Source organism: Euprymna scolopes, chromosome 6, assembly GCF_053919585.1.
Source record: "Euprymna scolopes isolate OS-2025 chromosome 6, ASM5391958v1, whole genome shotgun sequence".
Classification (NCBI taxonomy): Eukaryota; Metazoa; Mollusca; class Cephalopoda; order Sepiida; family Sepiolidae; genus Euprymna; species Euprymna scolopes.
Genome location: NC_136487.1, coordinates 43,032,757 through 43,047,723, shown reverse-complemented (window position 1 = coordinate 43,047,723; position 14,967 = coordinate 43,032,757). Strand labels below are relative to the sequence as shown.

The following is a 14,967-nucleotide window of genomic DNA, read 5'->3' as shown; positions in this document are numbered from 1 at the left end:
GACCAGTTTTCCTACCTAGCAAAAGGGGACGAGTTTTCCAGAGACGAGTTTTCCTAAATTCTTTTTCAAACATTCAGGTTTTGTGTGGGGTTCTTTTCAAATATACTTAGTTTTTTTTTTGTTTGTTTGTTTTATTTAAATCTGCGTACTTTATTACGATCTTCTTTTTTATCAATTATTATTTTTTAATTTTTTAATCGCATATCTTTTTATCATTTTTAAAATTTTTTAATCGGATATCTTTTCAAATAACTGTTTATTTAAGTTAATATGTTATATATTTTATCAAACATTTAAATATTTTAAAAATATATTTATTTACAGAAGCATGAAAAAATATGAATGTGTCAGTTTTAGCAGTTTAAAAAAAGGTGAATGTGCAACAGAAAATAGTTTAACAGTTTTAAAGTGTAACTATTTCGCATATGTTAAAAACACTAAATTCAAACAACATAATACGTACGAATATATTACGCAGGTTTAAATAATGAAACAAACTATATTTGAAAAAAAAAACACATAACCTAAATATGTTTGAAAAAATATATTAACAAAAAAATTATAAAAATACATAAACTTTTTTATCAATTGTTTTTTTATTTTTTTAATCGTATATCTTTTTCATGCGATTAAAGAATAAAAAATAATTGATAAAAAAAGTTTATATATTTTTATTATAAGGGCGTGAAAAAAAAACAACATAAAATATAATTGAAAATTGTATCGAGTCTGTGCTTCCATACCGAAATTGAGAGGCGCGTGTGCCAACTTCCGGTGTGATACACCATTACCAGAAACACGAATAAAAACGTGAAAGTTTAATAGTGTTTTTTATTTTTATCTTATATTTTTAAGAAAAAAAAAAAAAAAAATGATAAAAAATAATCAACTGGCTACCAGCCTGTTCGTATTGTCGCTTTTCTGTTCTTTTTCATTGACCAATGAGAAAAGCCGTCGTGTCGTTTAGTTTTATTCCAGTCTGATGAAAACCAAATCTCGAATCGGAGTAATCCTTTAATCATCCTTTCAACGAACGGTAAGCGAAAAAAAAAAAAAAAAATTATTAATTATAGATAATTTTTATTAATAGAATTATTGTCCTAACTAATTATAAATTGGTTTGACAAATTACTATTGTTTAAATTTGTTTAACATTCACTTTAAACAAATTTGACATTTTTGTTTTCATTTCGTTTTTGTATGTTTTCAGCGTCCCAAATTTTCTTTTCAAAAACATTTGTACTTTATAAATTAGATTGTAATTTAAAATGTAGCAATTATATATATAAACTTAATTTTATATCGATTCTTTTTTTTTTTTTTTTTTAACTTTCATATGAGGGGAAAGTATATGGAACATAAAAAGGGGGAAGTTAACTCTAATCCAACATAGCAAGGATGACAATTTTAACCCTGGTGAAATATGTATATTAAAAGAACACGTTCTCTTTAAAGGAATGTAAACACATTCCGTTAAATTACACCTTCAAAAAAAAAAAAAACAACAACAAAAACGCTAAGATTTTTGCATGTAATTGCGTGTGAACACCACGTAAATTTCGTGTTTTTATTATCTTGGGGGGGGGGGTCAACTTCAGTGATAACACGTGGTTTTAAGATCTTGTCACTCAAGCATAGGGTTAGAGGTAAAATGTTTGGTTAACTGCCCTTAAATCTAAAATAGCTCGAAAATGAGGAATAATTTTACGTTAAATTTGGTGCTAATGCACTTACTGATCGATCCGTCCGGCAGATCAATAAGTGCATTAAGGTTATTTAAAAAGCCATTCTTAACATGGGGAGAGTGTTTTGTACCTATTCTGTACTTTAACCTTACAATTGAATTAAAAAAAAACATAAAACTTAAATTAAACTTAGAAATACGATTTAACAAAAATAGCACGGATTCCGCTCTATTTTTATTTATTAAATAAACGTTTAAAAAAAAATGTCATGCCAATATGAAAGTTAAGTCTGTTATCGATGATAATCTGCGGAAAAAATAAGGGTGAAAGTGCACTAGGACCAGTCAGGACCACCCGAAAACTTACTCTTAAGAAGTTGATTACAAAAAAATGCCGAAACACCGCCAACCTCCCTATGTTAAGAACGGCTTTCAGAATAAACCACCTTTGGAGGTTGGACAACATTGACCAAAATAATAAAAAAAAAAAACATGAAAAAGAATTAGTTTTACGGCAAGGGGGAAAGCTCGTTTAGGTCCACCGTTTTATTTACTTAATGTATTGTTTGGGAGGGGGCGGGGGAGGGACAATTTTTTTCTTTTGACATTTCTAAAGGTTAAGAAGGAGACCTTTTTGAAGGGAATTAATCAAATTGTGCGAATTGTCACTCGCCGGTGACCAGTGGAAAAATTCCCTTTAGAAATAATCACCGCATTGTTTCTAAATAACTGAAAAACAAAACTTTCTATTCATGAACTTACACATTTATCAAAATATACCGATATCATAACCTCCCTGTCTGCAGGACCACAAATTCGCCGTTTTCACTCCCGCCTCCTTTCTGAAAACCGGACTGTAGACCGTTAGGCACCTCCAAAAGTCACCACAAAATCACCCCCCCCCATATGTAAAACGATGTAACTTTATTATAAATTAATATCATCGATATAACTTTTGTACCATTTAAAAGGAGGGCAAAATAAACTAGTAATAATTTTAAAAAAAGTTTTTTCATCGTACGAAAATAAATTACGAGACGAAAATCGTGTTTACATAATTGGCGCTTTAAAATAACGTTTCCATGTAGTAAGTATTTCGAAACGTGAAAACATACCCGTGTTTAATAAATCTAGCAAAAATCAACTAATATCAGATTTTCGTGAAATTTTCGATACTTATCCATTTTAGAATGAAATTACATATAAAATGCAGTTTCCGTAAAATATACAAGGGAAAATGTTTTTTAGTGCGCCCCCCCCCATATTTATTTTTTCGAAATTTGAACAAAATATATTTAAATCGATCGACATTTCTATTTATTATGAAACATAAGAGTTCAAATAAATAAAACATTTTTTTTTTAAATTTAAATACATGTATTGAATAAAAAATTACCTTGAAGTTACAATTAAAAAATGATATAAATTTAATATTTTTTTTTATAGCGTTTTTTTAATTAATATATACTATAATCAGTTGAATTGCCAAGAAAAAGAAACTTCCTAAAAATTTATTTTTAAAAGATTAAAACTATTAAATTCCATTATTTCAAAATGTTGTTACAGCATAGATTTTTAATTGTTTAATTTTTTTTTTTTTTAAATATTAAGTTTTGATATAAACATGACTCTTGTCTTGTCTGCCTTTTTAACTCTGCAGACGTCACTACGGTGAAAAGCAAGATATGGTCCCTTCTGATTAATGATTGTCTTACTCTCAGATAAAGTGAAAGCATATGTATTTGATGGCTTTAATGTTTACCACGGTAATTGGCTTGGTTTCTCTAGTTACAGACGTAGTTGGTAGCATCATACATAGCTTTTCTTTATCTCATTTCCTGTCACGTTCCCTACCCGTCTCTTAGATCGTCAGAATTATTAAGCCTGACTTTTAGACCTATTTCTGACCACAGTTCCCAGAATTGTGTAACAAATGCCCATAACTTACTCTGGCATGCTAATCACGTGATATTTGTAGACATCACCCTAATTTGTCGACTTCAAGTTTAAGAGCCATTGCTCAGAACAAGGTATTTCAAGAAGGTTTACTGGGATGCCCCATGGAGCAGTATTTTTTCTCTTCCTGTGGAATAGTGTGCAAATGAGGCTATTGGATTGTTGAAGGCAGCAATTAAAGCATATTCCTACACGGTTTTATAGCAAACACCATTCTGCCCAATAGTTCACTTCTACTTGTGCAGCTGCCATTGCTCAAAGGAAGCATGCATTCCACAGATTTATCTGACATAAGTCCAGTAGAAATCAACATAAGTATATAGAAATTATTGTAGGAGTGAAATAGCCGCAGCCAAGAGAAGGCATACTGAAATCATTAGAAAATGCATTGAATCGCAGAAATTGGTATTTGCAATTTCTGTAAAATTTATAAAAGTGTAGTAAATAACAATTCTCTCACTATCCAATAACCATGAGGTTGTTTGCACGACAACTAAGAAGACTAACCTGCTTGCTCAGTGGTTCGCATTCAACTCCACTTTAGATCCAACAAACTACTCCCTCCCAAATTTCTTTTTGCGGACAGAAGCCACACTCCATTATCTGAAAATCACCTCTTCTCTTGTTTGTCATATGATAAAAACTTAGACGCTGCAAAGGTGTGTGAACCTGATCTCATCCCTACTATACTATTTGAAAAATGCTCCGATGAGGTTGCTTGCCCCAGTTCTCTTTAAATTTTTCAACAAATGTCTTACCGAATCTTGCTTTCCTGACTGCTAGAAAATTGTTTCTGTGGTACCAGTTTTCAAGAATTTTGGTGAAAGAACTGATCCAGTAAATTATCGCCTCATTAGCCTTCTCCCTACAAAAATCTTTGAGTACTTAATCAATCCAGCACTATTTCACCACCTCATAGATGAAGTTCTTTTCGACCAACAGTATGTATTTAAGCAAGTTTGTTCTACTGCAGATATCCCAACTGTAATCCTTGAATGTATATACCACACACTGGTAAGGCAGAGGAAGCTAGGGCAGTAGCCTTATATATATTTAAGCCTTTGACAAGGACTAGCACAAAGGTTTTATCCTGAAAATTAAGTCATATGCTATTATTGGACGAATCTATACTCCTATAAATTCGTTTTTTTAACAATTTGACCTTTAAAAACTATCAAACTCCTCCGCCAATTTCAAGTCTAAACACTTGAAATTTTAAATGTAGGTTACTTGGACATTGATCAAACATTTTAATTTGATTTGAGCCCAAAACAAATGTTAAGGGGTCAAAGTTAAAAAAAAAAATTGACCCTTGCAGTCTCTACCAAATTACTTAGCCAATTTCTGGTCTAAACGTTTGAAATTTTACATAAAGGGTATTCAGAGATAAGGCAAGCTTTTTAATTGGCTTAGTGCGAAAATTTGAACTGTAAAAGGGTCAAAGTTAAAAAAATTTTACCTTTGCAGTATCTAACAAACTACTCGGCCAATTTTGGGTCTAAACATTTTAAATTTATACATAACGTGTATTCAAACATGCAGCAAGCATTTTAATCGGTTTTGGGGGCGAAAATTTGGCTGTCAAAAGGTCAAAGTTGAAAGAGTTAACCTTTGCAGATTCTACCAAATTAATCCACCAATTTTGGGTCTAAACACTTGAAATTTTAGATCTAGGTAACTTGGACATGAGTAAAACTTTTATTTTGATTTGAAACCAAAATAAATGTTAAAGGATCAAAATTGGGGTCAAAGTTTTTAAAATTTTACCTCTGCAGTCTCTACGAAATTACTTAGACAATTTTTGGTCTAAACATTTGAAATCTTACATAAAGTGTATTCACACGTAGGGCAAGTTATGAACAGTGCATAGGGCCCGAGCAAAGTCAGGCTGAACTGCTAGTTAAATATAAAATGACTTCCCATTTTTTAGCATTATTTAGCTTTTTTAGAGAATGTCTTTATTTTTTATATACTCTTGGTCAACACTAAGCACTACAAAATCAGGCCTCTACGGATAAATTTGTCTTTAGCTGACCTTTGACAACAAAATATTTTTGTTTACTAGCCAAATAGAAACAAACAAATATCATCAATAAATTTATTTATTTTTATTTTAGCTGAAGGTGTTAATCGACTAAAAATGATAATCCCAACATTAACAAAGGCTGAAATCTGGGGTTATGATTAGCCTGAGATTCTAACTTCAACTTTGTTTCATGTTATAAATTATGAAGATGACTGTCAAATCTTAAATTTAGAAAGTCTGACAAAACTAGTATTTAAGCTGACAAATTAAATTTGTTTTTGACTAGCCAATGTCTATTGTTATTGCTGTACCATTTTATTGGCAATATAATAATGTATTTAGCTACAAATTATTTTTAAAAATTACATAACAACTGCTAATATAAAACATTTTTAAATAATCACTTAAAAATAAAAATCAGCAGGAAGGAGGGAATAATGCATTTTTAATTCAAGACTATAATAATTGTCTACTTTAAGTCGAAGAAATGTAAAAACCAATGAAAATTAAGATCACTTTCAATTAAATTCTTTAAAAAAATCTTTAAGATTAGTTGAATTATGTTCTTTTTTTGTGGGGGAGACTGCTAAACTATCATTGAGTAAATATTTTAAAAACTTAATTGAGCAAAACAAATCTGTGTAGGAAATTATAATTTTATATAGTTCTGATATGCCGCCTTTTTCTTAAATAAAATCCAACCCATTCTTCAGCATTTCAAAAGCTGTCAGTATGGTTGCTTTGCTTAATTTTTGCTCATGGCCTTCGCTTAGAGAATACGGTTATATATGGTAAATTCTTCAGTATACCCTTAAACTTAATTCAATTTGAGAGCTTTGAGAAGTGTGGAGTCCTCCTTTTAATTGCCGTTATGCACAAGTTCACTCTTAAGTGGTAGAGCCTGTCAAAGTCCCATCTATAGGTTGATTATTTAATAATGATTCACAAAATATATATATACCTAAGACTGACTAAAAAAAAAAAAAAAAAAGGATCACTCCACTATGATCAGGAGATGGCTGCCCAAGATAATGATCAATTTATTTAAAAAGATAAGTGGTCTCAGTAATGACAAATGCATGTTCTGCCTCACAGAAGTAGTGTGAGCCACCTAACCATCAGCTGTAAGGTTCTGCTAGGGCCAGCTACTATACAATGCGACATAATGCAGTATGCAAATATCTCTTCTGGATGATATATAAAAAGTTGAATATTGAATGCAGCAGCAAGTCCTAAGAACATATACCAGAAATTGGAATCCTTATTTGTATTATTTATCTATTTATTTATTACGGACTATTATCCTCATTTTCTAATATTTGTTTCACAACATTTCAGCCAACTATTCCTCTAGGCCTGTGGCGCAATGGATAGAGACATTGAATCTTGATGGTTCCAGGTGAGCATTGTCTGAAGATAGTTGTTTCAATCCTACTCAAAGCCGACCCGAGGCTTAGTTGGCTGAGACATGGTGAGACGACAACTATGGAAGGCAGGAATTGCTGAAGATGCAGTTAGGAGATTCGGCGTTCCTATCCCGTTGCAGTTGATAAACTGACGAAGACCAGAGGAATAGCTGGTCGAAACATCATGAAACAACTACTAGAAGATGAAGATAATAGTCTGCAATAAATAAATGGATAAATAAGATACCAGAAAGAATAGGTGGAAATAAGTCATATACCATCCACTATGATTATGCATTGCCTACGGCTACATATTAAGAAAGCCTGACAGTGATATGGGACCGAAGAAGAAAGAAGCAACCTTTGTAGAAGTCAGTATCCCCAATGATGCTGGGTTAAACAGTGCTTAGAATGAAAAGATAACTATACCAAGATGATATGAAAAGAAACTGGAATCTTGGGAAGATGGGAGCAACTGGACTAATGAAAAAAAAAAAATTTTAACTGCCTGGCAAATATACCCAGTGAACCAAGTGCAAGAGAGGCTCAAACAATTGCACTTAAAGGAATGATTAGATTCTTAAAAAGATCTCTGTTGGAATATGAGATAACATTCTTAGCTTCAACAAAATTAGAATTTTTTTTTTTTTTTTTTTTTTTTTTTTTTAATCGAGAAAGGATTAGTTTTCTGTTCCTATCTATCAAGTTATCTTGCCTGATTTTCAGATTCAGATTTAAATAGCAATCGATCTGACAGTTTGATATTTGATTCAAACTAGCCTTTTTCTTTCTTTCCACTATGTTATTGGCACATTTTGCATCAGTTTCTTGTAAATAATTATTCTTGTTAAAACTTTTCAATGGTGATTGTTTTACCTTACTCAACAAATATTATTCATTTGCTTACAAATTTCAAGTCAACTAAATTTTTTATTTCTTCATAAACAAGTCTGTCATTTTCTTCTTTTATTCTTAGGCAACACTAGCTAGGTACTGATAATACAAAATGAAGTAAATATTAATAAATATTTTGAAGACGTTTTGCTATTAAATAACCTGAAAAGGGTTTATTGTAATAATTGGTTTGATTTCTTTTGAGATGCTGAAGTGAATAAAGATATTTGATTCTGTTAGTTGAGATTCATACCTGGTGGAGATTCTTCGTGGGTAAGGTGGGGTCTGTCGGTAGCAGGAGTGTTTTTATTGCTACTGATCAAACATAAAAACGTTTCCACTCACAATATCTGTAGTTCTTTCTTTCTCTGTGATTCATATTTTCTTTGCTGTGTGAGACAATGAGAAAGCTTGAGAGATAGCTAGTTTGCTCGATTAGTGTCTTTTGTTAAATCTATTGTTGCTCACTTTCTGATGACCGTCCCCAAGCTGACCGTCTTGTTCAAAGTCTGGTTCCAAACTAGTTCTAGCACATGTCACCAGTTATGTGGTTCTCCTTTTTCAACCCTTAAGCACTTAATTTTCTATTTATAATCCATCTCACTTTTAACGTTGTTACCTGGTAACAGCTACTTGTAATCTCACTCTCTAGTCACAAAATCGAAATAAATCTAGCTTAAAGCTTTCACAAAGCAACAAGTTGCTATGCCGTGATCATCATTTGCAAAATACATCCTGGATATATTTTCCATTTTAATGTCTTCGTCCAATTTTTTGTATATACAAGCACCCATGTTTGCCCAGCTGAGCAAACTTGAGTCCTTGTACCAGAAAAGTATCTAGTAAATAAAACGTTGTTTAGTAAATATTTTTTTTTTTTTTTTTTGCATTTCCATACACCAAACATGGATAAATATCACTAAAACATCCGCTGGGTCATAAGCTTCATTTCGGTACCTAACTTGCCTGGGTGGATTGCCTGTAGGCTGAGACAAACCGCGTCACACACACACATACACAAACAGTACGAAAATTTATAATAGGGTAACTTCAAAATTTGTCCCTTGACTTGAAAGATTGCATTAAACTTTCAATAATCCAAACAATAAAAAATTCTTTCAGACCCTGAAATTCCACACTCAATTTTTTATTTTATGTCCTGGTTTTCTCTTCCACAGAAATTTATAAAACATTTCTTTAGCATTGCTCATGTAGAAATATATTGCTGGTTTAAAGGTTTCTTAGGAAAAATAATTTCAAATAGCGTCATGTTTACAATTTTTTTGCTGAGAGAAAAGATGAAAATAATATTTCCAATATGAGATCAGGTAATAAATAAATAAGATCTGTCTGTGACACAAGCTTTACTTTAAAAAAAAAAATTGTTTGAAGTTTTAAAAAAAACTAAATCCTACAAATGTAAAATGGGTAATGAATTTAACAAATACTGAATAAATTTATTTTTATTTAATTATTTTAAATGTAAAAAAATACAAATAAAATAATTTAGATACTTAAACCTTGTTGCCAAATGCCTTCTCCAAGGTCAATGGAGCGTTAATTGTACAAGCTGGGGGAATTTACAATTAAATCTGGTTTGACATTCGAACATTTACAAACTGTACATTTCATAAGTAAAATGTATTGTCATATTTGCACTGTTTCTACTATCTATACAATAAAATAATTGTAATCAAAATGTAGTGATTGTTGCTTCTAAATCTCATTTATCCTCTCATCTTGTTCAACTATACTTCAAATGAGTTTCAAAACTGGAAGTCACTTGGATTGGTAAATATGCCAGATAGCCATTTTAATTATTTGATGGACCTAACCGATAATTGTTCCTAGTGACTCCAGATGAAATTTAAGGAAAATTTCAATGACGTCTTTAGATTTCTTGAAAAGTTAAACTGTTTTAAAACTTATTTGAATGTTCTGTTAAACATTGATTTCTATAACACACCAACAAACATTGACTTTTATGTATGTATAGAAGATTATAAAATTTTTCTTGACCAATTCTTAAGCATGTAAACAGCTTATTCTCATTCCATCAGTCAGAAAAAGTATCCAATAGTTTTTTCTCTAAGGATTTATTTTCTATACAGTCTACATTTTGTTATCACATTGTTATACATAGATAAACCGATTGACTTCATTTTTAATGATTACTATTTATGGATCAAACTATTAAGTGATTATGAACTAATCTAACAGCAAAAAGATTTCAGCTTTACTTTTACCTACATAAACTGTTAATAACACGTCAATGCTAAAGCAATTAGTCATAGATCAAAGCCACATTAAGATGGTACAACTAAAATGTTGGCCATGAAAATCATTTCTGGTCAAAAATAGGTCATATTCAAAGTCAACTCATTAATATTTTAAATCTTTCAAAAATCAGATAATCATTAGATTTTAATGAATTTTTCTTAACTCTTTCAATAATGGGGTGAAATTATTTTATATATATATATATATATATATATATATATATATATATATTAGTGATGAGACAATTTCAATATTTTTCCCAATTCCTATACAATTACAAATTCCGTACTAAATTCCTGATTCTGATTCTTTATATATCTCTAAATATTTCACTATAAAATGGATAATTTGTCCCGATTACCATAAAAAAAAAACACGTTAAATGTGCATATGTTTTCTCAGACGTAAAAATACACTTGTGAGAGGGTGATCTATAGATTTTAGTTTTATTGGAAGTTTAAATCAATAAATATTTATTTTATTATTGCTACCATTAGTGGGAGATTTTCAAATAAAAGATAATTGAAAGAATCATTTTTGGCATCAGAAAATATGCACAAATTTTTCCAATTCCGATACTCCAAAAGTTACAATATTTCAGATTCTTGATTCCGATTAATTGAACCAACACTAATATATATATATATATATATATATATATATATATATATATATCACCTTGCTGTTATTCACATCATTTGAAATCATAGCAGCAAGTTTTAGTCTCCCCTCCATCTCCATCAAGGCCAGAAGTTATTTCCCCAAAACTTCTGGCGTTGATGAAGGAGAGACTAAAACTTGCTATGGTTTCAGATGATGTGAAATAGCAGCAAAGAGATATAATTTTTAATTTTTTTTTTTTTTAATTTTTTTTTTAAAGATTTATTTCAATTAGAATTATATAAAAAATTTTTTAAATCCATACTGGTCTTTTAATGTCCAGCTGAAAGTAGTAAGACTATTTTTAATATTTATGTGAATGTCTATATGTTTTGCTAGTTTAGAATAAATCGCCAGCTAGATCTGATTGAGTAATTTATGTCAACTTTCTGGTATCAATGACATGGTGGCAGCTGGTATACATGGAGCTTGGTGATGGTAATTTTGTAAAAAAACAAAAAAAACAAAGCATACAAATTTAATCTTTAAAGAATAAAATTTCTGATTAAATAATAAAAAAAATAGCCTAGAACTGAAAATATGTCTGTTTGGAATTTTTAATTATTTCAAAAATTGAAATGTGACTTGTTTTATTTCAATTACTAATAATTTTTGGAGTATTTCAAAAATCTGTTTGAAAATACAGTTTGTCGTGAATGTCTGTCCATCTGTTATGTCTAGCATATGGATGATGATGTACTGCAACAATATGGTTTAGAACTCATTTAGACTTACATTTGCACATTTTCAACCTGTTTTTGTTAAGAGGGGCATATAGCTGGATTTTGGATAAAATTGATAAAAGTTTACATTTCAAACTCAAATTTCACCCAAAAGATGGTATTCAGACATGGGTCAACTAATATATATCTTCTCGAAATGGTGTTTCATGGTAAACAGCTGATTCCTTTAAGAACATTGGTACTATTGTTTGTTCATGTAAGTAAAACTATTCAGTGATATGGAAGTTAACTGACTTGGTGACAAAATGTTCTAACGAAGGACAATTTTTTTTATTTTAGTTTTTTTATAGTTTTAAAGATTTTAAAGAAACTTCCAAGACTATATTATATATTCTTGGTGTGTGTGTGTGTGTGTGTGTGTGTGTGCGCATATATATATATATATATATATATATTATCCGCTACACATGCATACATGTTTCAGCAGTGCCTTCAGAGAGAAATTAGGCTAAAAATCATTTTTTAAAGACTGAATTCAAGAAAGTTTTTTATATATAAAAACTTATACAGCTACTTTTAGTAAAGAGGTCAGGAACTACCAATGAATTGGTATTAATATGGAAGGGAACAGAAAGGGGAAAGAAGAGAAAATAGAGAAATAAGAGAGAGAGAGAGAGGGGGTCATCAACAGCGAATAAGACAGGGATTCAATATATATATATATATATATATGTATGTCATTCGGACAGTTGTTTATTAATCATTTGTGGAAGTAATTTGATATAATTAGATCAAATACAAGGATGGGTGAACAAGAACTTGTTTACATTGAACTTGAAGATAATGATATTGTAGTCAGCTGGAAAGCAGATCAGTGGAACAGAATTCAATAGGCCGGCAGTTCTAGGAAAGAAGCTTTGTTCATAGAATCCATGTTTAGTTTTAGGCAACAATAGTGGGGGAATTTATTGATAGTGATTTTGGCTAGAGTTTTTTTTTTTTTTTTTTTTTTTGTGAAGGATTAGCGAGAGGGGGGGGGGCATAAATCAGAGCTCAGTTGAACATTTGCCATGAAAATAGCGATAGAGCAGGGACATGCTCCCAATGTTTCTTCTGTGCGAAAGAGACTGCAGAGAAGAGAAAAGGGCATCGCCTACTAGATTATGAAGTTTGCTTTGAACTCTGTCAAGTAGGATAGGATGCTTCAAGCAGCTCCTGCGCAGATGCGGCAACAGTACTTCAATTCTAGGATGTACTTGGCTCTTATACAAGTAGACAATTGCTTCCATAGTGAGATATCTACTGGAGCAGTAGAATGCGCCAGCCATTTTTTCCAGCGATCCCCAACTATAGATTTGATGTGCTTCATTTCAGGAGCGAAGATCAGATCAAGAAGTTTGTCCAAACATGGAGCGTCTTCAAGTTGAGAGACCTTCATTCCAATAAGGGCCAGATGTGAGTCAGAACATTAATGATGGACAGAAAAAAAAGTTTGATTTATTAAAATTAACAAGCCACTTTTTTCCCCATTGCACCACATGCTCAAGATCAGAGGAGAGAGAATCGGATCTTGGTCGTTTCTCGTCTTAGAAGTGATGCCATAGATGGTAGTGTCGTCTGCATAAATGTCTACAAATGATCTAAGAATGTGATTTGGGATCTCATTGATAATCAAGAAAAGGGTTGCGCCTAGGATGGAACCCTGAGGAAATTCAACATTAATAGTGTAAGCTTCTGTTTTTTGCCCATCAACCACTACTCTTATAAACCTATCAGCGGAATGATTTGATAATTGAGAAGACATTTCCAGCTATTTTGTAGCTGGAGATCTTGTGTAGCAGGCCTTTATGCCACAACCTATTGAAAGCCTTTGATATGTCAAACAATTGCCCTAGAAATGAAGCCCACATCGAGAGATTCACTAATCCTGTGAGATTACTGTTAGCACATCAACTGTAGATCTAGACAAGCGGAAACCATATTGTATATCACTGAGGAGGTTGTTTCTGTTGAGCTGGTTGGTCACTTCTCTGCTTAACAGATTCCAGTAGCTTACTCATGACGCACAGGAGATTGATTGGTTATAATGAGAGGGAGATGACCAGTCGCTTGAATATTTAAATATGTGGCAGATTGAAGAGGTTTTCCAGAGTGTTGAGAAACATTTTTCCTGAAGACAATGTTTCCAACAAAAACCTTTTTATCTCATCGCAAAGCAGAGATATTATATTTTTAGTGTTTTGTGACCACTATATCCATATATGGAAATTCTGCTCCAGCCGACCCCTAAATATGTGTTAACATTCTTTATTTTAATGTATTTCTGCTAGGGAGAGCTTTTGTGCTCAAATTATCACTGTTTGCTAATCCGAGTTTACTGTGTGATGGTTTTTGACTTGTTAAATCATATTGAAACAATGTGGTAAAGGATATACATGTACTTGTGAACTTGACATTTCCCTGAACCTTCCTCCTTCAAACTAGGAGCCAGTTCAACATGCTTAGGTTGAATGCTGCTGGCATTATTGCATTTAAGTTTAATAACACCTTGAAAAGTTTATGAAGAAGTTGTCTTCTGGTTTGGAGATTGGTCTTTCAAGGGGAAATACTTATGACGTGGATCTGTGGCACAGATATGTTTTCTGAAACATTAGTGTTCAGAAGAGTTATTAGTCCATCATAATAATCTCTACTATTATATAAAAGGAACTTTGTGTGTGCCTGGCAGTGTTCTTAAATAGGTTTTGTATCAGAATGTCTTCTGTAAGTATCGATAATTTAAATAATCTGATGAAAGAAGGAACAGGGGATTTTTACCAAAGTTAACACTTTACATGGCTTAACGTCGCAAGTGCATTTGAGAAGTTACCCAAGTCAAAAGGCCCGACACCCAAAATCAACAGTAGGTTCTTTGATATGACGGGGGCGCATTTGAAATGAATGTTTCTATTTAAAGCACAATGGAACCATGATACTTGACTTTTGCATTTTAAACTTTAATTCAAGTCATTATATATAAAAAATAATTTTATAAAAACAGTATTGTGGACTTGTTCACTGCAGGGAGTTGTGTAAAGCTTCCTCCTAGTGCACTGCGATGGGTCTCCAACTAGAGCAGACAATCAATCGGTTTGATTTGAACAATGGGTGATTTCACCGATTTCAATGACAATAAAAATATGGGTGTGTGAAACATTTGTTAACCATCATTCAATTTGGGACAATGTCCGGTTTCCCTGCTACTCATCTATGAAAAGATCAAGAAAATGATCACTTCAAATGCAGAATGTTACATTGCTTTCTAACAGAGCCGAAATAACGTTCACTAATGAAAAATCCAACTTGATTTTATATGAAAGGCATTTATTAGATAATGTG

At 31.7% G+C, this 14,967-nt stretch overlaps 1 protein-coding gene across 1 annotated transcript in view; it reads left to right on the top strand.

Moving 5' to 3' along the window:
* Positions 1-896: 896 nt before the first annotated feature.
* LOC145277618 (chaperone protein DnaJ-like) overlaps positions 897-14,967 on the top strand; it is a 47,093-nt gene continuing 33,022 nt past the window's right edge. The window contains exon 1 of the mRNA XM_080129151.1: positions 897-1,036. The gene's annotated coding sequence lies outside the window, so the exon portion shown is untranslated. The remainder of the gene's footprint in view (positions 1,037-14,967) is intronic.